Source organism: Bos mutus, chromosome 1 (assembly GCF_027580195.1).
Source record: "Bos mutus isolate GX-2022 chromosome 1, NWIPB_WYAK_1.1, whole genome shotgun sequence".
NCBI classification, from domain to species: domain Eukaryota; kingdom Metazoa; phylum Chordata; class Mammalia; order Artiodactyla; family Bovidae; genus Bos; species Bos mutus.
The window spans coordinates 56,557,213-56,583,559 of NC_091617.1; the positions used below are offsets into that span (position 1 = coordinate 56,557,213).

A 26,347-nucleotide genomic window follows, 5' to 3' on the forward strand; every position below is an offset into this window, starting at 1 on the left:
AAATGTATTACAAATGAAACAGATTAAGTTTGTGTTTCAGGTAAATAAAGCAAATAGTCTACACCCAGACATGCAGAGGCAGGTAGTGCGTGGATGGTCAACTTATTACCTGCTGCTGCTGCTAAGTTGCTTCAGTCGTGTCCGACTCTGTGTGACCCCATAGACGGCAGCCCACCAGGCTCCCCCGTCCCTGGGATTCTCCAGGCAAGAACACTGGAGTGGGTTGCCATTTCCTTCTCCAATGCATGAAAGTGAAAAGGGAAAGTAAAGTCGCTCAGTCATGTCTGACTCCTAGCGACCCCATGGACTGCAGCGCACCAGGCTCCTCTGTCCATGGGATTTTCCAGGCAAGACTACTGGAGTGGGGTGCCATTGCCTTCTTCGTATTACCTGCTAGTCTTGGTCTAAAATTTCCTTCACTCTAGTCAACCTTTTTGATGCACTCTGTCCTGAACTCTTCTTACCAGGGATTTTTCCATCAAGAGGGATGTTACTAGCCTTGGGTTTCAAAGCCTTCAGCTTGGAGGAGGAGGAGGAGAAAATATCCTGTGGAAGTATGTTTTTCAGCCTTGCAGATGATGGTTAAAGATTAAAAAGCCAACCTGAAATAGGTGTATTTTTCTTAAGAACTAAAATTGCTTGTTGGTGTTGGCAAGTGGCCTAGTACAAAAGGATGAAAGAATTTGTTCCAGGCAGCTTTCAAACCCACAGAAAGTCAGCCTTTGCTTTGCACACACATGCCTCTGAGGCTTTGTGGGCTCCTGCCCACAGTAGGCAAGCAGTTTACTCTTTGGTGGCAGCAATTCAACATGCTTCAAAGGGTTTCTTTGCTGCTGATTCCTTACTCACTGTGAGTTCTCTGACTTATGGAGGTCTCGTTAAGACAACGGCATTAAAAGCTAGCAATGACATAGATGCCAGAGGAAAAAGACCCTTGGCTTTTTTCACACCCCATTGTTCAACTTTTTTTTTTTTTTTTTTTTACTGTATGAGTGGTTTTTTCCTGCTTCTGTTTTGTGGCTCTCTAATCCTGTAACTATTCTTTCTTCAACTTGTTAAGTAAGCATTATTTACACCTTCTCTTTCCTGCCACTTCCTGACTAAATGTTCATGTTTGCTATCACTATTAGAAAGAATATTTATGTCTGTGTTAAAACTACATAAACTGAGAGCACTACTTCAAACAAAACCAGCCTCTCAAAGATTTTGGATGGCTAGCTCATGCAAAGCAAGGTTTCCCAGTGAAATGAACAACTGGCCTTCTCTTTGATATTCTCTCTTAAATGCCAGGGTCCTTCTCTTGAAATAGAGCAGTGGTTGTTGACCACTGGGTGGCAATTTTTCCCCCCAGAGAATATTTAATGATGTCTTGAGACTTTTGGAGAAGGCAATGGCACCCCACTCCAGTACTCTTGCCTGGAAAATCCCATGGACAGAGGAGCCTGGAAGGCTGCAGTCCATGGGGTCTCTAGGAGTTGGACACGACTGAGTGACTTCACTTTCACTTTTCACTTTCCTGCATTGGAGAAGGAAATGGCAACCCTCTCCAGTGTTCTTGCCTGGAGAATCCCAGGGACGGGGGAGCCTGGTGGGCTGCTGTCTATGGGGTCGCACACAGTCTGACATGACTGAAGCGACTTAGCAGAGACTTCCAGTTGTCAGCTGGGGGAGGGCCATCCTATTGGCACTGAGTGAGTAGAGGCCAGAGATACTTTTACATTACCCAGAATTATTTGACTTAAAATGTAAGTGATAACATTGAAAATCCTGGGGTAGAGGAAGCAGGGGTGTTTACCCAGGGGAAGACAAAATTTAAAAGAGTCCTTGATGCTATATGCAAATGTTTTTCTCTTCTTCATAGTAGCCTTGCTTATTTTACAGATGTGATGGCACTCAAAACTCTTAAATGATACTGAATATATACATATATTTTTAAAATTTATTTAATTTTAATTTAATTTTATTTTAAACTTTTTATTTGTATTGGAGTATAGCTGATTACCAATGTCGTGGTAGTTTCAGGCACACAGCAGAGTGACTGAGCTATACATATACATGTATCCATTCTCCCCCAAACTCCCCTCCCATCCAGGCTGCCACATAACATTGAGCAGAGCTCCCTATGCTCTACAGTAGGTCCCTGTTGGTTATCCATTTTAAATATAGCAGTGTGTATGTGTCCATCTTCAACTCCTTAACTATACCTTCCCAATATATATTTTTAAACATATCTTACCCTAAAATTATATATTTCATCAGTATTTGATTCACGTGTTTTTTGTTGTTGCTGTTTTTTGGGGTTTTTTTTTGACTCTGTTGCAGGGCATACAAGATCTTAGTTCCCTGACCAGGGATCACACCCATGCCCCCTGCAGTGGAAGCATGGAGTCCTACCCACTGGACCGTTACCAAGTCCCTGGTTCACCTGTTTCAGATGTTTCACAAGCCCCTGGTTTTTTCAAATGTTGAGTGATTCTAGGCTGTCTGTATCTATAAGCAAGGGTCTATGTCAGCTCTGGCTGCACATAAGATCAGTGGGCTCCAGTCTCTAGGGATGGAGCCTATAGTTTTCTTAGATTTCTTAGGGGATTTAGAGACACAATAATGGTTTAACTGGCCCAGTATCAGGAGTTGGAATGGTTTCCCTTGATACAAATCAAGCTTTCTGCCCCTACTACATTTCCTTAGGTAAGTACTGATTTTGACTTCAGGATCCTTGAGAAGAGTTGCCAAGGAAGAAAAGGCTGAGACTGGGATAAAAGCTGCTGTCACAGAGAACTTAGTCTTCAAGGCAGGAAAAAAAAAAACAAAACAAAACAAAACAGCAATACCATGACTGGGTGCAGCTGACACACTCACATTGCCTCATGGGATGGGTGCTAAGGCTCAGGATGGTAAGGGAAGCATAAGGACAATAGAAATGTTGGACCAAAAGCCTGATATAGAGAAGATTTAACTTTGTCAATTCACTTTCTCATCTCAAGGGCAAACCTCTATTCACTGAACCCACTTTTTATGGAACCACAGTTGAGCCCTGACTGTCTAGCCTGAATGTCCCTAGTTGGATGGAAAGTATTGGGTTTCTCTCTGAAGAAGTCTGTTTACAGCCTACATCTACATTTGGAAATCTGCACACACTGCTAGTGGTCCTTGAGGCACTCACCACTGTCTTCCACAGTATTCTCGACAGCAAACTGGGAAGTCAGCAAGGTCTCAAATGTGGAGAGGAAAATGTGGGGAGATTAAATAATTGCCCAAGATGTGAGCTAAGATAGTCGAAGTTTTTTTTAGTGGTTTTACAGACAACCCTCAAATCTCAATGACATAACACGATCAAAATTTTATTCCTTTCTCAAGTCACAGACCAACTGTATATTTGGTGAAGATCATTGTGCAGAGATTCAGAGCCCCAGTCTCCTGCTATGTGGTGACTTGGTCAACTTTTCTGCTTTCTGAATCCCCTTGTAGAGTCTGCATCTAAGCAGAAAACAATATAAGAGCTTAAAGCAGGGTTTTCTAACCTCAGCATTATTAACATCGTGGGCTGGATCATTCTTTGCTTGCTGTCCTGTGCATTATAAGACGTTTAGTAGTAATATCCCTGGCCTCTACCCTCTAGATGCCAGTAGCATGGTCCAGTTGTGACAGCCGAAATGTCTCCACCCTTACCCAAAGTTCCTGGGGTGGAGTGGGGAGGCGAAATCACCCACCAGTTGACAACTCTGGCTTAAAGGATCATTCCAGAGTTTCTAGAGAATACGAAAGTGGCCATATTCCTTTCACTCAAATTCTGTTGGCTAGAACTTAACATGTGACTATACCTAACTGAGAAAGAGGGCTGGAAAATGTGCCCAGGAAGAAGATGAGATTTTAGAAGACCAGGTGAGCAATGTGGAATCTTCCTGAAGAATATAGATCCTAGAAAGCACACCAAAAACTTAAGAGAAATTTGCAGAGATTCACTAAGCATTCTAGACATTATTAGAGACAAAAGCACACCTTTATCACACTTTTTTTTCATGGCAAAACTCAACACCCTATATAGGTCTCCAAGAATAAAGAGATAATTCAATAAAATGCTAGATGACATATTTTCTAGATTGATATTTTCATTAGGTAACACCAGAAAGCAATCAACATTTTGCAATGACCCGTGAAAAAGTTAAGCACATGCAAGGCAAGAATGAGGCTGGGGTGATGGGAATGTTCCATGACACTGTCCGGTCCTAATTATATTCCAGAAAGATGAGTAACTGCAATATATATGCCAGGAGTGCAAGGAAGACAGAAATGTACTTTTGGAAGATGGAGAAGGAGAGAATCTTTGGATAAATGTCACAAATGTTGGAGCTCTAGAAACAGGGAGAGGTGGTGGGAGAAGGCTGTTATTCATTTACTACTGACAGCTTCAAACAATATCTTGGCTCAGTGTAAAGACATGCTGCAAAACTGATTAACAAATGACGTTATTTAGAATCCCACCAGAAGCACTAGGATTTTTGTATTATGAAGCAGGTTAATTCATACCTACTCCATAGAGAAAATAATGCATACTTTTTGTAAGGATCATCTAAATTGCGGTTGGCTCCTATTGGTGCATGAAAAACCTTTAAATATCCCTTAATTTTCCTTGCTTTACAATAGCCTAATGAAGTCAAAATGCTTCTTGAGTTTTTTTATTACATGGTTTGAGGGAAATTATTTCTCATCTGCCCAGTGTGGACATTTTTCTCCTTACTATGTAATCATATTGAAAAGAACTAGAATCTCTCAAGTTTCTACCAACTGGCACCAAACCAAACTCAGAAGCCAAGGCCAGCTCCCCAACCACACTTAGCTCCCCTAGACCCAATGCCTGCTCTAAGTAAAAGATGACCATATGACATCTCTGGCTATAAAAATCAATCAAATCCAGCCTAAGTCACTGGGCTGAAGAAAAGTAATGTATCCAATACATTCATATAAAGATCTGTATCTTATTAAAGTTTTTGATAGCCTGTGTCTTACTGAAGTTAATGATTATATTTTATTCATTTATAAGTTTTTATTTCTTTGAGAAAAAACTATTTGAAGAGCATGAGTGTGCATGCATGCTCTGACACTACAGTGTCATTTCTGACTCTTTGCGATCCTATGGACTGTAGCCCGCCAGGCTCCTCTGTCCATGGGATTCTCCAAGCAAGAATACTGGAGTGGGTTGCCATGCCCTCCTCCAGGGGATCTTTCCAACCCAGGGGTCAAATGCGTGTCTCTTAAGTGTCCTGCATTGGCAGGCGTGTTCTTTACCATTAGTGACACCAGAGAAGCCCATTTGAAGAGTATGGCAAACTTAAAAATAGAGAGAGAGAAAGGATGGGCAAAAAGAAGGAAATGGGAAAGTTAGATATTTTGAGCAGTGGCTAAGTCACAGTGAAAGAAAGACTCATTTTCAGTCTTACACAACAGTCCTCTTTAGTTACCATTTCTAGGGAGTGAAAATAAGGTCAGACAGAGCTTTAAAATAACACCAGATTATAACCGAGGTAAGACTAAGGACTAAGTGTCTTTAGTAAGAAACAAGTTAGCAACTGCAACTAATACATACATGCATGCATACATTAATTCCCCAAGCATTTGTCATGAAATGCTGTAGGCAAAACACTCTGTTAGATTGGCAAGTGAGGGATGGAAAAGATGAGAAAAACAGAATACTTTCCCTCAACAAACTTGAAATACAGTGAAGATGTTAGACAAGTATATAACTGAACAAAACACAAGACAGAAGAGGAGGGGGAGGGGAGGGGAGAGGAGGAGAGGGAAGAGAAAATGGGCATAGAAAAAGATACTGAAGGATTGAAATTTCCAGTCTGAGTGAAGAAATGTGGTATAGCTGAGATCTGAAGAAGCAGTGTTTTAAGGCAAAATTAAGAATGTCTCCCCTCTCTGGGTAAGATCATACTTTGGATTATGATGAAATGGAAATTTAGGGTACTAAGAGAGGAAAACCATAAGATTTTTACAAGACTTTTATTACCCATCAAATGCAGTGCCAAGCCATCCCTGGCGATTACTCACAAGGCTTTCTGCCCTCTGCCTGAAAGCAAGCTTCTTCATTTCTCCAAAGGTTCTGGGCCCCTGGCCTGACCTGGCTTCCTCAGTGACCCGAGGCAGATGGCAGAAGAGGATGGGCCTTGTGTAGCAAGATGCCATCCGATCACTACTCTTCTGTCTAATTTGGAATACCATGAGCAGGTTTCTTATTCCTCTTCAGAGATACAAAAACTAAGAAGGCAGAGTTTATAAATCAAGAAGACCTTTTAGTAGGAAACTCACCAATATTGCATGTTCTGTTCTTAGGGCAGTATACAGTCATCTCTCAGACACCTACAGTGCAATGGTTCAAAGAACAGATTTTGGAGTTAGATAGCTTGTATATAAATTTTGGTTCTATCACCTATTACTGTGTGATCTTGGACAAATATATTAACTTATTTAAGTCAGATTCGTCATCTATAAAGATGTGATAATTGTAATACCTACCTCGTAAGGTTATTATGCGGAGAAGGCAATGGCAAGCCACTCCAGTACTCTTGCCTGGAAAATCCCATGGATGGAGGAGCCTGGTAGGCTGCAGTCCATGGGGTCGCTACAAGTCGGATGCGACTGAGCAACTTCACTTTCACTTTTCACTTTCACACAATGGAGAAGGCAATGGCAACCCACTCCAGTGTTCTTGCCTGGAGAATCCCAGGGACGGCAGAGCCTGGTGGGCTGCCGTCTATGGGGTTTCACAGAGTCAGACACGACTGAAGCGACTTAGCAGCAGCAGCAGCAAGGTTATTATGAGGATTAAAAGAAATTAGGAGTTTGGGATGAAACTATACACACTACTATATGTAAAATAGATACCCAAAAGGACCTACTGTATAGCACAAAGAACTATACTCAATATCTTGTAATAACCTATAATGGAAGAGAATGTGAAAAAGAATATATATATATATATATAAGTATATATATGTATCTGTATCTGAATCACTTTGCTGTGTACCTAAAAATCATCTATATTTCAATACATTTTTTAAATTAAAATTAAGAAAAGAAGTAAACAGATGCAAACAATTTACAATAGCATGCCACAATAAGAATTCAGTACCTGCTGCTCATTAATAACGTTGCTTTAGGAAAATAGCTAATAATAGTATCATGTTAATTCCTTATGTTTTGGGATTTCCCTAGTGGTCCTGTAGTTGAGAATCTGCCCGCCATTGTAGGGGACACAGGTTTGAACCCTGGTCCAGGGAGAACCCACATGCAACTAAGCCCATGCACTGAGGCCCTTGTGCCCTAGAGTCTGTTCTCCCCAACAAGAGAAGCCATCACAGAGAGAAGCCCATGCACCTAGCCCAGCCAAAATAAATAAATAAATAAAATTATTTTTTTAAATTCCCTATAAGAAGAAAAAATTATGGGTGTCAAGGCATCTTCAGGTCCCATGGAGGAAACTTCCTGAGCAGCTACCGTAACAGTAAGCAAACATTGAGTCAACAATAATCCATAGATCTTAAAATACAATGCTGTTTTCTCCAGAAGGCCGGTGTTGTGACCCCAGATTCTTTCTCACTGATGAAAGTATCTTATATATCACCCCGTCAGAGGAAGATAGTGGCCCTAAGTTACTTAGGGATGCTACTATTTCTCTGGCTAGTTCCAAGATGTTATTCCTGATTTTCATTATCCAAAAAGAGTGACAGCTTATCCCAGATTTGTCTCATAGAAAGTTGATGAGCTTTCTTCCCTTTACATTCTTCCCTTCCCTTTACATATTTTATTCCGGGTATTGATAAAATATCAGACAGGATTTGGTCACAAAGATGAGGATTTCTCTGCAAGTGTTATTCAGTCCCTCATGCTCTAAAGAGATGCTATTACTTCCCTTCTTTTTTTTTTTTGGATATCATTAAGATTTTTATTGGCTGGAACTAATTATTACTTCCCTTCTATCAAAGCTCTCTCTCTCTCTTTCTGTCTCCTTCTTCTCTATAATTTGAACCCATTAGTTCATTTCACGTTATCATATTAGTCATCCAAGTTTTGTTTTGTTTTGTTTTTTTTGTCACTAGACACCAACCTCCTCACCAAATCAATTGTTCTCCCATGTTTAATGGATTTGTGTGTATATGTTGGTAAATGTACTTTTGAAATGTGTATAATTTTTTCATCCTCATGTAGTATTTGAGTACATGATGGATAATTGTGTTATATTGATATATTGTGTTATATTGTATTATATATTGATTTTGTGTTTCTTTTTTTTTCACTCAGTACCATTTTTTTTTAGCTCTATACAGGTTGTTATATCTATGTCCAGTCTGTTGTTTCTAATGGCTGTATGATACTCTGTGGTATTCATCCACCATATTTTGATTATCTCCTTTCCTCCAATGGACACCTTGATTGCTTCCAATTCCCTCCCACTACCAAAACAGGTGCAATAAATCTTTATGGGCCTGTGTGAGACTCTCTGAGTATTATACCCAAAATCCAAATAGCTGGGTTCTAAAATTAAAAAAAAAAAATAACAAATCCAAGCGCTGTCACTTCACTTTCCAGCATGGCTGCACCAGATGGAGCAGTCTTAGTTATCACACTCCATAGCACACATTGCAATCATAAGTCCCATCCCTGTATGTCATCAAATGACGTTCATGAAATCACATTACCACCTTGTATTAAATAATTCGTAGCCATTATTTATGGACTGGGATACACGGTAAGGCAGGGCCATAAATCTGCTCATTGATTCTCTTCCCTGATGTTTTCTTATTGTTCTAATAATTGGATAATTTGTTATGGTTTTTCCAATGTCCTACCAATTAATCACCAAAATTGTAGAACTTTATCCATACTTTTTTTTTTGGTCATCCTCATTCATATTTCAGGTTAAACTGTTTTGAAACAGGTTATGAATTCTTCTGTCAAACACAGTTTTCCTATTCTCATGGGCTGCACTTCATCCCTTGCCAAGGCTCAGATGTCCTGGCATGAAAAGACATGGCCTAAAACACTTTAAAACCATTTCTGTGGCCAATGGTTCACTTCCCCAGTGCCTTTTTCTCTTCCAAATGCTTCAATTTGCAACCTGGACTTCAAAGCAACACATTCCAGATTTTTTGGCTCCTGTATTATTCATTCCCAAAGAGATCAGCAAAACAGCCAAATAGTTGGTGAGTTTGAGATGAGAGTCAGTTGCTGCTACTTTTTCAGAAGATTCAATCACCCCTTCCTGAGTCACTTTCTCTCCATATTAACTACTTGATATTGGCTTCAATTCCATTCTATTGCTTGGGGCAATTTTTTCCTCCTGACTTCTGCCTTGAATTACTTTCTTCATCCTGAACAAATGGGTATGATGTTTCCCAATTACAACTGTACACAGAACTCAGGATTTAAAATCACAGTTTGAGTCATAACTTTACATGAACCTTATTATTCCAAATCCCCATTTGTGATGGTGGCAGAAAATTAATTTTGTCACTTTCAAATACTTACTCTTATCTGGTCAAATTCAAAATTTGACCAGATAAGTATCTCTTTGCAGAGATACCTATCCAGTAACCAACCCTCCCCCACCCAAAACATACACACACACACACACACACACTCACCACCTCCACCACCACCACCACCAGTCCAGTTTACACAAATGCTTCTTTTTCTTCTTCTCCAAGCCAGTTTGGAGTCAACTGTCTGGGAGAGAACAAAGGGGAGTGTCTCACCTCCTCATATCTATTCTGAACTCTCTTCAGGTTCTCAGTCTCACATAATCTGGTCCTGGAACCAGCACCTGACACTGACTAGCAGGTGAAAACCGGCTGATCTGTGATCAGTTCAGTTCAGTCATTCAGTCGTGTCCGACTCTTTGCAACCCCATGGACTGCAGCACACCAGGCCTCCCTGTCCATCACCAACTCCCGGAGTTTACTCAAACTCACATCCATTGAGTTGGTGATGCCATTCAACCATCTCATCCTCTGTCATCCCCTTCTCCTCCCATCTTCAATCTTTTCCAGCATCTGGGTCTTTTCAAATGAGTCAGTTCTTCATATATGGTGGCCAAAATACTGGAGTTTCAACTTCAGCATCAGTCCTTCCAATGAATATTTAGGACTGATTTCCTTTAGGATGGACTGGTTGGACGTCCTTGCAGTCCAAGGGACTCTCAGGAGTCTTCTCCAACACCACAGTTCAAAAGCATCAATTCTTTAGTGCTTAGCTTTCTTTATAGTCGAACTCTCACATCCATACATGATTACTGGAAAAACCATACCTTTGACTAGACAGACCTTTGTTGGCAAAGAAATGTCTCTGCTTTTTAATATGCTGTCTAGGTTGGTCATAACTTTTCTTCCAAGGAATAAGTAATTTGGAATGTTAGGGCCATGAATCAAGGCAAATTGAAATGGTCAAATAGGAGATGGCAAGAGTGAATGTCAATATTTTAGGAATCAGTGAACTAAAATGGACTGGAATGGGTGAATTTAACTCAGATGACCATTATATCTACTACTGTGGTCAAGAATCCCTTGGAAGAAATGGAGTAGCCATCATAGTCAACAAAAGAGTCCAAAATACAGTACTTGGATGTAATCTCAAAAATGACAGAATGATCTCTGTTTGTTTCCAAAGAAAACCATTCAATATCACAGTAATCCAAGTCTATGCCCCAACCAGTAATGCTGAAGAAGCTCAAGTTAAATGGTTCTATGAAGACCTACAAGACCTTCTAGAACTAACACCCCCAAAACATGTCTTTTTCATTATAGGGGATTGGAATGCAAAAGTAGGAAGTCAAGAAACACCTGGAGTAACAGGCAAATTTGGCCTAGGAGTACAGAATGAAGCAGGGCAAAGGCTAATAGAGTTTTGCCAAGAGAATGCACTGGTCATAGCAAACACCCTCTTCCAACAACACAAGAGAAGACTCTACACATGGACATCACCAGATGGTCAATACTGAAATCAGATTGATCAGTGATAGCCATCTTCTTTCCAAGAAAATCTGTGTCTTTAGCTGATTCCAGGTCACTGTTTCTGCCTCTTTCCCCAGGTAGAAGTCAGTGAGCATCCTCAGGTGTTTCTCTGTCTCAGTGGTTGGCCAGGTGGCCTTGGAGAGCTGATAAATAAACACTACCAACTAATACCAAAGGCTTTTAGAGTCACAAGTAAATTACAAAGCCTCACAAACTGCTGACTTGGAGGGAAATTGGGGGTGGCAAATTGGAGAATCTTTCCTCCCTTTGAGCCTAGCTGCCCTGTTTCACATGGCTTGCAATTTTAGTATTCTCTATCTACTGTTCTTTGCAGAGATACCTATCCAGTAACCACCCCTCCCCCACCCAAAACACACACACACACACACACACACACACACACACACACACTCATCACCTCCACCACCACCACCTCCTCCTCCTCCTCCTCCTCCTCCTCTCTGTTTTTCATTTTAAAGGCTTCTCCTGAAGCTTGGCAGGGTCTCCCCGAGGGCAGGGGATGGAGGAGGAGCAGGCTCTGGTTTCAAACAAAAGCAATAAAACCTGATCTCTGTTAGTTTAAAGAAGTGTCCTGATTTTAAATAATCTAATCCAAATATTTTGAATTACTTCTTTTTACTGAATTTGTTGTTTTCCTAGTTGATAATAGATTTAAAATATCTTTGTCTATATTATCATGCACTTGTATACACTGAAGGAAGCATTTATGGAGTTTTAAAAGTTCATTTATTATGAAGTCCAAAATTTCCCTTTATTAGGAGAATTTATGAAAGGTTTTTAAATGAGCAGAGACTACTGGGTGTTTCTACTTGTTTTCTCCTCCTATTATAAAAAATTACCAAAACCTAGTGGGTGAAAACACAAACTTATCATCTGGTACTTCTGGAGGTCAGATTTCAGAAATGAGTCTTATTGGCTCAAAATTAAGGTGTTAGCACCCTCTGGGGGATCCAGAGGATAATCTGCCTTTTCCAGCTTTTAGAGACCACCAACATTTCTTGACTTGTAGCCTCTTCCTATTCAAAGCCAGCAGCATAGTATCTTCAAACCTCTGACTGTGACCATCTCCTCTGCATCCCTTTTCCACTTTAAAGGTGGGTTGTACTGCACCCATAACCCAGGACACTTTTCTTACATAAAGTCACCTGATTAGCAAACTTAATTTCCTCTGCAATCTTAATTCCCCCTTTCCACATAACATATTCAAAGGTAATTAGGACATGAGCATCTAGGGCAGGGGGCATAATTTTGCCTCCCACAGTATTCTTTCAATGGAATGCTCATTGTTATCTATGTATTGTACACTCTGGAATTACCTGATTTTATACAAATATTCTTGTTTTTTAACAAGGTTATTTCACAGCTCTGTAAACTGGAGAAACTGAGAGCAATGCAAATAATCTTGTCTCTATAGCAATACAAATGAATTATATGTAATAGACTTGTAATGTATTTATTCTCTGTAAAAAAGTTAATTCCAAACTGTATTTTACTGCTGGATATTAAGTAGTTCTATGTCACTTAGTAAATTAAGCTTTGCATTGCTGATTACCTAAATATGTGTCTGTTCTTCAGAGTTTTCTTTGAATCAGTTTTAATATCTTGCTAATTTCTTATTATATTACATCTTTGGCAGGTGTTCATTTTTTTTAATCTGTATAAGAGTGATGATTTTATCTTTTAAGAATTAAAGTTTAACATCCTTAAATTCACCCAATTGCTGAAAACTATCTATCCAGAAAATATACCAGAAGCTGATATTCTTTAGAATAATATTTTCCAATGTGTGCTCATTCTAACACTAATTCTGCAAGCATTAATAAATGTTCTGTGAAAAAAATGGTTTAATTAAAATAATTTGCTTGAAGTCTTTTATTCACAGAAATTCTCACAGGGCTAGTATTCCATGTGAAACATTTTAGGTTATTCTATTTCAGATTACTGGATTTTTGTCACATTGTGAACTAAAACCAGTCAGTTTTAAGGGAAATCAACCCTGAATACTCACTGAAAGGATTGATGCTGAAGCTGAAGCTCCAGTATTGGTCACCTGATGTGAACATCCAACTCATTGGAAAAGTCCCTGATGCTGGGAAAGATTGAGGGCAGGAGAAGAGGTTGTCAGAGGATGAGATGGCTGGATGGCATCACCAATACAATGGACATGAAATTGGTCAAACTTCGGGAGATGGTGAGGGACGGGGAGCCTGGCGTCTTACAGTCCATGGGGTTGCAAAGAGTCAGACACGACTGGGCTACTGAACAATAACAAACTAAAACCAGTAGCCAAACCTCTCATACAATTATAATGTTCACATCAAAACAAAAATTTATTTTCTCAGTTTCTTGGCCTCAATTTACCCAGCTTCAAAGTGCTCTTGTGTGTGTTAAATCTGCTCCAAATCAAGAGGATCAAAAAGTGTACCTCAGAAGTGAGTCTATCTCTGATTTTCATTTAATCTAATTTTTTTTTTAGATATTCAAGAGATTGAGATTGGAATTTGAGAGCCAAATTATTGATTTATAATACATCATCAGTGACTCAAACGCTGTTGCTCTTTAACCAAGCTTCCACCTTCCTGCTAACAGAGGGCCTGGTAGCTGATAGGCATTGGTAACTCCTTGATGACCATGAATCAGAGGGGAGATACGCAGTCTTTCAGATCAATAAACACTAACATTATTAAATGTTTACCATTTGCCAGGCCTTGTGCTTAACACTGTGCATAACTTCATTTAATATCTGAGCTTGCAATATCATTATCTTACTAAAGAAACCAAAGTGTGGAGTCAGTGAGTCATTTATTCAAAGTCACATGATGCATGAGTGGTTGAGCTGGGACTGAAGCCCACACATATCAAGCATCACAACACTTAATCCTTTAGCTGATTGCTGCCAGATGTATTTCAGATTTCACAATTTTTAAGATTTTGGAGAAGTAAACAATTCATTTACTGTCTATGAAAACACCCCCTAGCTAGGGGTTGAGAAGCAACTTGTGATCAAACATATGAATGTATCTATATCACAAAATATTCACATTGACATAAATGAAGGCTATAAATTGCCTTATATCAATTCATGTCACCTTTTGTCACTAAAAGAATTGTAAAACAGCTTCCATTTTCAGAGATTTCTTACATTTTGGAATTCTTCATAAAGGATTCTGGACCTAAGTTCTTTTCAAGTGCCCAGCTCTGTTCACTAAAGTTAGTATACCTCTCTTTCCTGGATCGTGCAGACAGAATACTGGTGATCCTTACTCTTTTGTTTTTGGTTTTGTGAGCCACCAGTTTTCTAATACCAGGTTCCTTTTTTAAGTCAGGGTTAAAATGTAATTAGCTTGTAAGATAAGCTCCAGGCCTCTGGTTTCATTCCCCTTTTTCACCACTGCCCCACACGCAGTGCTCAAGCAACTGGACATGTCAAGAAGGACTTTGATTGAGCCACTCTATTACGGCTGTTGTCTCTTTTGCCCCGTATCTTCTTTCTTGGGAGTCTGCTTGCCTCTGCATACCTGCTGCAGTGGATGACCAGGAGCAGCTCCTTTCTGAGGCCCACCCTGCCCTGAGAGTGTGTCTGGTGGGGAGTTTAAATAGATCAGTCTCCCACAGCCCTAAGGTGATACACACCAACCCTCCCTTTCACTTGACAAGCTCTTGTACTGCCTTTCCTTGGCATCAGTGTGGTACACTTGAGAAATCAGAGGCATTAATCTAAGCCCAGAAGAAAATGGACAAAACAGAACTTTAGCAAATGTAGCAGACAGAGGCCTCTGCATCCTTGTCCTGAGCCACAGGCCACCCCGTTGGAATTTGGGATACATGTTCACAGAAGCAAATGTATGTGTTCTGGTCTTGTACTTGATGTCTATTTCTCATATGACCTTCAGAGGAAGGTGGCCATAGCCAGACTGTTTAGTTAGGTCCCTGGACAAAAGCTGTTTCATTATCATTGAGACATAATTTATAAGGATAGTTCTCTAGGTGTGGGCTTTCTTAAGTCACATTCCAGACCTGCTGTCTTCTATTACACCTTGAATTTGAGTGTTTTTATACTTTCTCAGGCCCACATTTATAGGAATGTTTTGGGGTTAATTCTGAAGATAGCTCGTTGCATCCACTTATGTGTTACATTTCACTAGTTTAGCTCTCAGAGGGTAACTGTGCACTGGAGTTGGTATTCAAAACTGGAATGGCACAGGTACCAGCCAATCAAGAGAGACAGCAATACAAACAACAGAATGGGTGGTGTTATCCACGCTGGTGGAACCTCAGCCTGACTTGTGTGTGTCTGTGTAAGAAGCTAGCCTATGATTCTAATCTAGTTTCTACTCCTTATTTGGCCTATTTGTGAACTGTCTTAGGTAATATCGAAGAAGGGTAGTCAGAAAATTTCTATGGCAATAAAACCATTCTAATATATGCTGCAGTGGGAAGAAATAAAGAACAAGTCAATGATGGTGCTAATTATTCTTTCTACCCACTTATGTGCAGTAAGAAAGGAGCTCTTTTCTAGTAGAAGCTGATACATCTCTCTGAAAGGCAGGATGTGGCCTCTAATAATCTACATTTACCTCTAAAAGGATGGGTCCTAAGAGACTGCATCAAGCCTTCAGCTCACAAAGAATTGTTGTTTTGACCATTCAGGTCATTCAGTCCAGAAAGCTCCAAAGATACATCTCCTAACCCTGCTGACTATAACTGTTACCGCCTGAGCTGGTCCCCAACACGTGTCTTCCTCCCTCGTGTCACTCATGCCAATAGAATGAGACCAAGTTTGATCCAGAAGTAAAGGACAGTTTCTCTCTTAGATCAGGGAAAATGGTGAGGTGTGAGCTCTCACCCTGGAAAATCCCATGGACAGAGGAGCCTGGTAGCCTGCAGTCCATGGGGTCGCTAAGAGTCAGATACGACTGATCGACTTCACTTTCACTTTTCACTTTCATGCATTGGAGAAGGAAATGGCAACCCACTCCAGTGTTCTTGCCTGGAGAATCCCAGGAATGGGGGAGCCTGGTGGGCTGCCATCTATGGGGTCGCACAGAGTCAGACACGAATGAAGTGACTTAGCAGCAGAGCCCTCACTCTAGAGCACTTGCTGTTCCCTCTCAAAAGCTATGGGGTGGCTACTTTATCAGGACACTGGACAGTGTTAGCTAGAATGGGGCTGAGCTCTTGCAGGGCTGTGCCATTCATGCTCCAGATCGCACGTAGGGGGCACAGCGTCTTTGGACACCATCACTGTTGCATCTTGAATCTCAGTGTTGGACGCAGCTATTTTTCGAGGAACTCTGGCCTGAAGTGGAGAAGGCAATTGCACCCCACTCCAGTACTCTTGCCTGGAAAATCCCATGGACAGAGGAGCCTGGTGGGCTGCAGTCCATGGGGTCGCTAAGAGTCAGACACGACTGAGCGACTTCACTTTCACTTTTCACTTTCATGCTTTGGAGGAGGAAATGGCAACCCACTCCAGTGTTCTTGCCTGGAGAATCCCAGGGACGGTGGATCCTGGTGGGCTGCTGTCTATGGGGTCACACAGAGTCAAATACGACTGCAGAGACTTAGCAGCAGCAGCAGCTGGCCTGAAGCGCTGGCGGCAAGGCTTCTGCACGTGGCACCCTGTAGGAAAGTGAAACTATAGGAAGCACTGAGTAAAGAAAAAAGATTAGAACTTATTTTATTATCTATTTTTCGTCCTCAGGATTGTTAAGGGGCTTTATTAGTTACAAATCTCTCCTCTGTCTTTTGTCCTGCTCCTCATTCTTGAGGGGTACTGAGCGGCAAAGGTCCATATCCCATAACTAGTTCCTGCTGATTTGGTGCTATGGTTGGCATAACTGTGGGGAGAGGAGCAGAACTTCTCCCAGCCTTTAGATAAGTTTGATTATCACCAGGCCAGAGCTCAACTGTTCATGTCCCTGAGCACCACCATTTGGAGTTTCATAGTTATGCATGGCTTACATATTAGCAGGGAAAATACTGGTCATTAAGGGGCCCAGGAAAGACAAAAAGCAAGTGATGCTATGGAGGGTTTGTTTTTCTCTATTCCAAATTTGTTTAGTCAAATTAGACTGAAGAGTTTAACGTGGAGCCTGGTGTCACTGGTCACCGTTGCCACAGTTGCTGTTACCTTTTTTATGGTGACAGTGTGATATATGCTTCGTATAGCCAAGGTCACTAGCACCCTTAGGAGTGCAATGATTCCTGTAATTAGTAGTCCTTTACTGTTTCAGGTTGAGTGTGACAGATCCAACAATCAGTGAAGTTCTATCTGTCCTAAATATCCCTGGTCATACTTTTTTGCTTTTTGGAAGCAAAGCTTCAAGTCAGAGGGAGGTTCAAACAAGTCATCAAAACATTGCCTCAGGTTGTCTTTCTGAAGGTTGGGTTCGGGGGCCCTCCTTCACTCGAGTATGATATGCCCTCAGAGTGATCCCCTGCAACCTCATGGCAGAGGGGGTGATTAGGATCACCAGGTGGTGTCCATTCCACCACCATCAAGAGTAAGCTGATCTTGTGGGCTGCCTATTTTCCAGGTTTTTTTTAGCTTTATCCAGTCTCCTGGCCAGAAAGGATGGTGGGCCAAATTGGTGGGTGCAGTCAGCACCTGGTTACCATATTCTATGAAAGTCTCATGTTTTCCTCTATCTGGAGGGCATATTGAATTATTCCATTTCAAGAGGGTTAAAGTGTCCTTTCTATCAGGCTTGGAGAATGAGTCCACCACATAAGTTCAGATATACTTTATTCCTTGGGGCTAACCACATATGGAGCAGGGCAATTGAGCGTAACTTAATCTAATTTTCTTGTGTCTCCTGGCATAGTTTGGTTAAGGTTCATTTTAAGGTCTGATTGGATCTCTCTACTTTCCCCAACGACTGAGGTCTCCAGGCTGAGTGCAAGGTCCATTTTATGCCCAGGGTACTTGGTATCCCTTTTGTCACTTGAGACATGAATATTGAAGCATTATCAGTTTGTAGGGATCTTGGGAGCCCAAACGTGGATATTATCTCTTTCAGTAATAATTTAGCCACTTTGGCTGCCATTTCAGTTCTAGTGGGGAACACTTCTACTCAACCTGAAAATGTACCCACTAGAACCAGAAGATACCTGAAGTTGCCCAATCAATCTGCCAGTCCTTCCCAGGATATGTCCCTCTAGTCAGATGGATCTTATGTGGAGGCCTCCGATGTGTCTGACGTTAGGGCTGTTCATTGTACAAATGGAACATGTCTCAACTCTCCGATTGATTACACTTCATGTCAGGAGTTACCAGGACCTCAACTGAACAAAGACCCAGGTTCGATCCCCGGGTGGGGAAGATTCTCTGGAGAAGGAAATGGCAACCCTCTCCAGTATTCTTGCCTGGAAAATCCCATGGGAGGAGCCTGGTAGGCTACAGTCCATGGGGTCACAAAGAGTCGGACATGACTGAGCGACTTGACTTGGCTGACTTCACTTCCTTCCTTTAGTGCGTTCCTTGATAAGCTTCCCTGATGGCTTGACAAGCTGCAGTTTGGGTAAAGAAATATTGCTCACATTCATTAACTAGCCATTCAGATCTCTTTCGAAGCCCTGTTTCTGGACTTTGTCTAATCATTCCTTTATGTAGACTGGAAAGTAATTGGTTGGATCTGGCCTCTTAGGTAGGACCTGAGTTCTAAGATTGAGGTGTGGGCTATCAGCTCAGCCTTTGTGCAAAAGTCCCTAGGAGGTAGGCTTTGTGCCTCCATGACTTGGGTTTGGGAAGTCACTGCATATCCCACTAATCCTTTTCCCTCTTTCATAAAACTGCTCCCACCTGTGAACCATTATGCATCAGTGGGTGGAAAAGTCTCATTTCTCAGGTTGGGGCAACTGGAATAGATCATGCCTGTGGTTTCTTTACAATCATGCTCCATCCATAACCTCCATTTCTGTGGGTAGCAGGGTGATAGGATCTAACATGTGACAAATTTTATGGTAGCCACTGTGTTGTCTAAAAACACAGGTTGAACTTCAATTGACCTTCCAGGGCACAGGCATCTGTTCCCTTAGAACTGAGCCTTGGAGTATGGAGTCCATATAGTGACTGCCTGACCAAATGTTAACTTTCAGCCTCCTTTAACAGGGTTGTAATAGCTGTTACTGCCCATAGGCAAGGAGGCCATCCCTTAGCAGTCTGAGCTAATTGTTTAGAGAAATAAACAACCAGTGCAGTAAGGAGTCCATTGCTGACTTTTTCTTTCAGTTCATGACAAGATTATACAGCGATTGAGAAGAGCATTTAGAAATTTTTTCAGCAATTTGTCACAATAATTTTAATTTCCCTGAAGCTATTCATAAAAAGAGAGGGGTTTATACTTTGAGCATTCATCCATTAGCAGTGAGAATTTTAAAAAACTATTTTTTTTACTTCAGGTAGTTTGAGGAACACTACCCTCACTTGCAGTTTTCCAATCGCCCAAGCAATGCTCTTAATCCATAATTATGTGATGATTAATTCTGACCTTCCAATTAGTAATGCCTAGAGTGCAACATCAAGTACAATGTCCAATAAAAATAATCCATCACTGAATATCAGTATAATTTTTGTTTCTGTTAACTTTGAAAATTTCTCATTTTAATTTTTACAATCATATAGGATGGGAAAGAAAATATTACCTACATTTTATATGTGATTTTACTGAGTTCAGAGATAATGTGCCCTCTCAGAGATGACAAGCTGAAGAGGGCCAGGAGAGGGTAGAAAGATTGTTTACTGAGTTAGTGATGTTGAAGAAATTGCTTTATCTCTCTGAGGTTTACTTTCCTTATCTGAAGCAAACAGATAGTAATACTTGCCTTGCAAGTTGAAGGTTCCACAAAAAAAAAAAAAAAAAAAAGAGAGAGAGAGAAAGTGGTAATCACTTTAAAAATTGTATTATTTGTCCTTGTCACAGATCTCTTCATTAGAACTACAGGTAAAACTATGGTATCTCACAAAAGCAGGAGTTTTTCCAGGGCCTGGCATTAATCAAATTTTCAATAAATATTAGTGGGATGAATGACTAAATGAACAAACACTAATTTTTTCTTCTGTACTGAATCCTTTTTAATGCTCATAGAACTTAACCAAGAGGAACATAATCCCACCAATTCTGTTCCCTATTACTATGTCACTTACTATTTCTGGGACTGTGTCCAAAGATACTTGGATTTTGGATACTCAGCTTTGCAATCTTCAAACTCATTTTAATTAAAGAACTCGTTTTTCCAAACTAAGTTTTACCTAGAGCTCCATTTTTAAAGCAAACAATAAATATCCTGGTGACAGAAACAACGTGGTTTGGTTCTTGACTTACTTAGCCTCCCTTGGGCCTCACGATAGCCTCGGAAACACCTTCTTAGACCCCTAGGGCACAGGCTGAAAACCACTGTCTTTCTAATAATGGGCAGTATGAACACCTGGCAGTAGAAGCAGGCTTAACCAAAGTGACTGGACTGGCAAGAATTCTGTAAGTTAGAAAAAAATAAAAGGCAAGTTTATAGACATTTAGAAGCATAATTATCTCTCCTGAAAATCTCTAAAAAGTGATGGCCCAAAATCAACGATTACATTTACCTTTGAAAGTCCAACCTATAGTGAGTCACCCATAACCTTCCTTTGTTCCACCCAATTATGCTTGCTACTTGCTTTAAGAGAAGTGCAAAATTTCCTGTTGAGTACTGTGGTTGTAGTTGTTTGGTTGATTTCGTGACCATCCAGGGGTCAGCTTTACTGGAATTCAAAAACAGGAAAACACAAGAAACCAATGAAGAAATTACAAAGCTCTTGATAATCTTTGGACCTTACAAGAGTCAGGTAGTTGGAAATACTGATCTGATGAATCAGAAGAAGTGCACTTTTGGGGAAGTAAAATGAGATCTCTTCAGCAAAAAATATTTGAAAGAACATGTTGTAACATGTCAGGTTAGGTTCCGGGCAAGACATCAAAGGCCCCAGGAAATTTGCCTTGGCTACAGTGGTTGGTACTGCATAGGGAGGTTGGGCAAATGAAGACTCTGAAAAGGCAGAGTCCCAAGGGCTCATCCACAATTCAGAGTGGGTTCATATTCCTCTTAGGTCAGCTGTTAAGATGAGGAGTTTAGTTTTAGCCTTGTTGAATTCATACAGAAGGTGGGGGTATGTAATTCATTCAAGAAAGTGCCAAAAGGTTGAAAGAATCTTTTCACAGCCATTTGTTCTAAGCTTCCTATCCAAATTCTCTTGTCTGCCTGGTAACAGATGCCCCTTATGTGCTGCCAGTTAGTAGCGTTTGAATTAGCAACTATTGCACTGTCATTCCATTTGTCCTCCATCATACATTCCTCTCTCTCTCTTTAACTGAAGAAACTTTAATATACACATTGGAAGGTTTTAATCTCACTGTAGACATTTTTTGGGTCCTGGAGAGAATGGAGCAGGTGGGTAGGAAGACACAAAATATTCTAAGAAACCTAGGAGAACATTTCTTTAACATCTGAGATAGTAGTTACAATTGATTTCATTTTTCCTCTGCTCCAAATGATCTTTTTTCTTCAAATCATGTGGGTTTGTACATCTTAGAGCAAAGCTGTACAAAATGACTTGTGACATAGAGACAGATAATGCAGGAGTTCATTATTGCCGCGTGACTTTCATCTAGAATAATCTCAGAGCAATTTGCAAGATCAGTATTATGGGTTATAAGTTAAATAACACTTTTGCAATAGCCATTTAGAGAGAGACAACGTCAACATTTCAGACACAAACTCTAAAATCATATGTCTGAACATCAACTCTGATGTTAGTAAAGAAATTTGGCAAATACATCCTTGATTTGAAGCCATATAATATTTCATTAAGACTCGGAGGGGCTGGGGACTGTTTTTTTTTCCACCTCATATGTAAGCAAAATTTAGTCCCAGAAATGTTAATGGCTGTTGTAACTTCTGTTACTCGATCCCAAATTTCCATATTACTAACTCTTGAACTAGCCATTAAGTCAAGCCTTTACTCTACTGGGATTCTTTGCAGAAGTAAGATTTTCCACAGTCTTTCGTAGCACTCAGTTTTCTATGCCCACATACAGAATCAAAAAGCAGGTAAAATTAGACATATTCTAGGTCTAAGAAAATTGAGCCTGTTTTCAGTATGTGGGAATTTCAAAACCAAGTCTATACTGTTCATGCATTTTCTGCTACCCTTAATATTAAGTTTTGAGGAGAAGATATTTTAAATTATAATATTAGTTGTCTTTTTGGATTATTCTTATTTCAACCAGAAGACATTTAAACTTCATGTGGACTCAATAGAGACTCCAGATGTTGCTAGTTCTGTCATTGGGAGTGTTACAATTTTTAAATCATTTGCTTTTGATTACCTCCCTGGAAGAGGTAACATGGGGTGAGAGTGAGAGATGTGTGGGTCACAGGATCATGATAAAATGTTCATTTCCATATGGACAGCCAGAAAATGGACACTGGGAAAAAGTGATAAATTGCTTGATGGAATATCTTTTTTTTTTTTTTTATGGAATGTCTTTTGTGGAAGCATTGTGTCTGTTGGGCATTTAGTAACATGAGAGGAAGTCCACTCAGGTGGAACAGAGAAGAAATCCTTAAAGATCATGTCAGATTTATTTTCATTCTCCTAGGCCAAGGGACAGAAGCCCAGAAGGGAAGAAGCAAACTGAGGTTTCCTCCACTAGAGTGAAGCAACTCATGTTGCAAATTATGCTACAAATTATTTATTACCATCATATAAAAAGATTTATATACTTTTGATGAAAGCCTAGGATGGGCTTGGGATCACAGGGAGGTGAAATCTGTGGGTTTCTTATTGACTTTTATGCTTCCCTCCTTTGGATCATAGTCTCTAAACCTAAGAAGACACATTTTACCAAAACTGACTCATCTTGAATGTTAGTGGGTATGAATCCCCCAAATTATGACTTTCTAATGGCTTTTCACAGCCATTACTAAAAATATGATAATTGTATTATATTGCCAAACTAACCAGAGTTTATACTGTTAGATTTCAGTTTGTAATACGAGCATTATGATCAGAAGGTTTTTCATGAAAGACCATATTCTTCCTATAACTTAACTTCAAAACGTATTCAGATATCAGAGTTGTCTGTGTGTAGTTACATTAGTGGCTTAGGGTCCCAGATTAATTACAGCAAGATCAAAAGTTTGATCTCAGAAGGTCTTTCTCAATTCCATGTCATTGCCAGGGTAAGAGCTACTTGGCCCTGAACTATGTAGTTTTTGCCTCCTTATAGATCAACAGTCCTATAATCAATGCCCATAATTCTGCCTAGAGGTTTTACTTATGGATTCATTCAACAAATATTTGTTGAGCAATATACTCCAACTATGCCCAGTACAGGGGATTAGAAGATAAATAAGAAGAAAGGAAACAAATATTTGAGAGGATAGGCTGTCCCAGACATTGTACCAACCAATTTACATGTAAGAGGTCTTAACAATGTACACATTGCCATCCCATTGATATTTTTTCTTTAAAAATAAAAGTCATTATTTTGAAAGTTAAAAGAATAATATATGATCATTATAAAGAGTATGGAAAATATAGAAATATACAAAGAAGATTAATGTCATCCACAATTACAATCCCTAGAGGAAATTATTATTAACTTGGGGAATCTTTTGTGTATGTGAATTAAGACTGTTCTGTGTTTGAAAAACTGTAGTGTGTTTTGAGATTTTTTTTTTTTTGGCAGAGTTGCTGAGGGGGATTAGAAACTAAAGCCTTAGTGCTAACTTTGCTGTTTGTATGACTTTGTGAAATTCATCCTCCTCCCCACTCTCACATCCATCCCACTTCATCCTCAGCTAGACAATTGCTCATCTTCCTTTAAGTCTAAGGACATATTTCTTTTGGGAGTTCTTCTCTTACATTCCTCCCACATATTCACCCACAAGTTAGGTTCCCCATTCTCTGCTCTGGGGCACCTCAACTTCTTCTATGTAGCACTATTATAATTGTAATAAAACAATCAACTCCTATTCATTTAATGTACACTTCTCTTTTATTTATTACTATATCTTCACTCCCTAACAAAGTGTCAGGTATATAAAATATTCTTTGGATTAACTGAATGAATGAAAGGTTATGGTATAAAGATATTTTGGTTTTATAGGCATAAAACTTATGTCTTTGGTATAAAGACATAAAGGTTTTATAGACATTCTTTCAGGACCAGAGGCTGTGAAAATAGGCTAGGAGCCACTGCTCTAAACTCACATGCATACGTTCATGGAGCAGAGTGTATGTCAAGATGAGGAGCAATATGACACAATATGGAACCTTGGGGAAGAGAATAAAGAATATGCCAATGAACCTAATTTACATAATGGAGTAATTTTTGAAATCAGGTTTTTTTTTTAATTGTTTCATTTTCCTGTTGATATATACTATAACTTCCAAGACATGGATATTCTCATATATACACAAATACACACACATAAAGATCTAAAATTAACATTTAAAAATTATATTTAAGAATGCTTAAAGATTTTCAAATGCAAGAGTATCTGAAAATAATATTGTAACAGTCATAATCTCATACAATCCATCAAATACTTTACCAACAGCAACATAGAGAACCTAGAGATATGGGAAAGAATAAATTTCTTATGTGAGAAACACTTAGGACATTTTTTTTTTAAGTCTTCTTTAAAAGAACACTTCTGAGCAAATACTTTCTTGTGAAATCTTTTGCTTTTTGGCTGCTTTCTAAACCAGATGAGAAGTATCAGTTGGGAGGCCTACAGCCTGCTGCTGTCCTGCCCTGCCTACTGTCGTTGCCTCAGCATTCTTCACACTTTGTGAGTTTCAGAAGTGTCAGAACCAGCAGAGCCATTGCAGTTGCCTGGTCCAGCTCCATTGTTTTGCAGTTGAGGAAAACATAAGGAGGATGCTAAGCACTCATACCGATTGCTAGCAACTAGAACTCAGGCCTCTGGAGCCCCTGTCCCTTCAGTGTCCTTTGCCTGAATCACACAGTCTTCCACGACAAGCTGTCTTTGTATGTGTTTTGAGAAAGGAGGGTGAAGCAGTGTCCAGAATTTGAGACTGACTAGTCTCTTATGTGACCATGGCCACCGTTAGGCCAAAGGACCTAGACTCTCATGAATTTTAAAAAGCCAAAGGGAGTACAAAGTTCTAGCACAGAAATTAGCAAACTTGCAGTACTCCCAAGTATCTGCAAAAGAGCTTCATTCAGCTTGATGGACCTCAGATCTGTAGTCACTATTCTGAAATGAAAAAACAAAGTTACAGGAAAGGGATTTGGAATGACATTAACTCATTATTTAATTGAATTTACAGAATTGGAGGTTCACCAAATTAACTTCTGGAGAGTATGTTTTTCACCTTCTTTATAGAGTAATTTAAGAATATCTGCAATAACAAAAGTACTATTAAATGAAAAGAGAAGACCTCCTTACATGGGTACCGCTCCCATTAAATTCATAGAAGAAGATAAGATACAGAAGCCGCACTTTGAAAAGAAGCAGTTGGATCATTTTTACCATTTCAATTACATCCTGTGGGATTTGAGATACAGTTGGAACTCCTGTAAAACATGCAAATGACTATCAGCTCACCACGTATGACCTAATGAAAATGAATATATGTGAAAATAAGGTAGCCTATGATGAACAGCAATGCCCTGAACGAGGTTCTCCTGTTCTGAGGAAATGTGGAGAGCAGACTTACCTCTTTCTGTGAAGTAAAAATAGAGTTGAGGCTGGGCCATGTGCCTGGCCAGCTCACCCCTGGAACTCAGCGCATCTGGGCTCTTGCTTTACAGAGAAAAGCAAGGGATAATATAATCCTTACAGTCTCTGGCCACAGAGATCTTCAAACTCATTCTCAGTCTGTCAGGGTGCTAATCTGTTTTGAACATTCAGTCCTTCTTTCCAGAAAGTCTTTCCAGAGTAATCTGGCCTTCTTCCAAATTGCCAACACAGCCTGACTTCTGTGTTCCTTCAGCTGGATTCTCTTGCACATACATCTGGCTGCTTGGTTTGTTTGTTTCCCCACTAATTTAGAAGTTGCTTAACAAAAGTCTGACCCTTGGATATGATATTGGCCTATAATTTTCCTTTCTGTGTTGTATCTTTTTCTGGTTTTGATATTGGGGTGATGGTGGCCTCATAGAATGAGTTCAGACATATTCTTCCTCTTCAATTTTTTTGGAATAGTTTCAGAAAAATGGGTGTTAACTCTTCTCTAAATGTTTGATAGAATCCGCCTGTGAAGCCACTAGTCCTGGATTTTTGTTTTTTGGGGGTTTTAA

At 39.9% G+C, this 26,347-nt stretch overlaps 1 long non-coding RNA gene across 1 annotated transcript in view; it reads right to left on the reverse strand.

Annotated features, from left to right (window-relative positions):
- The window catches only part of LOC138988514 (uncharacterized), a 44,589-nt gene extending 18,658 nt beyond the window's left edge, over positions 1-25,931 (reverse strand). Inside the window, exon 1 of the long non-coding RNA XR_011464779.1 lies at positions 25,765-25,931. This is a non-coding gene — a long non-coding RNA (uncharacterized lncRNA). The remainder of the gene's footprint in view (positions 1-25,764) is intronic.
- Positions 25,932-26,347: the final 416 nt, after the last annotated feature.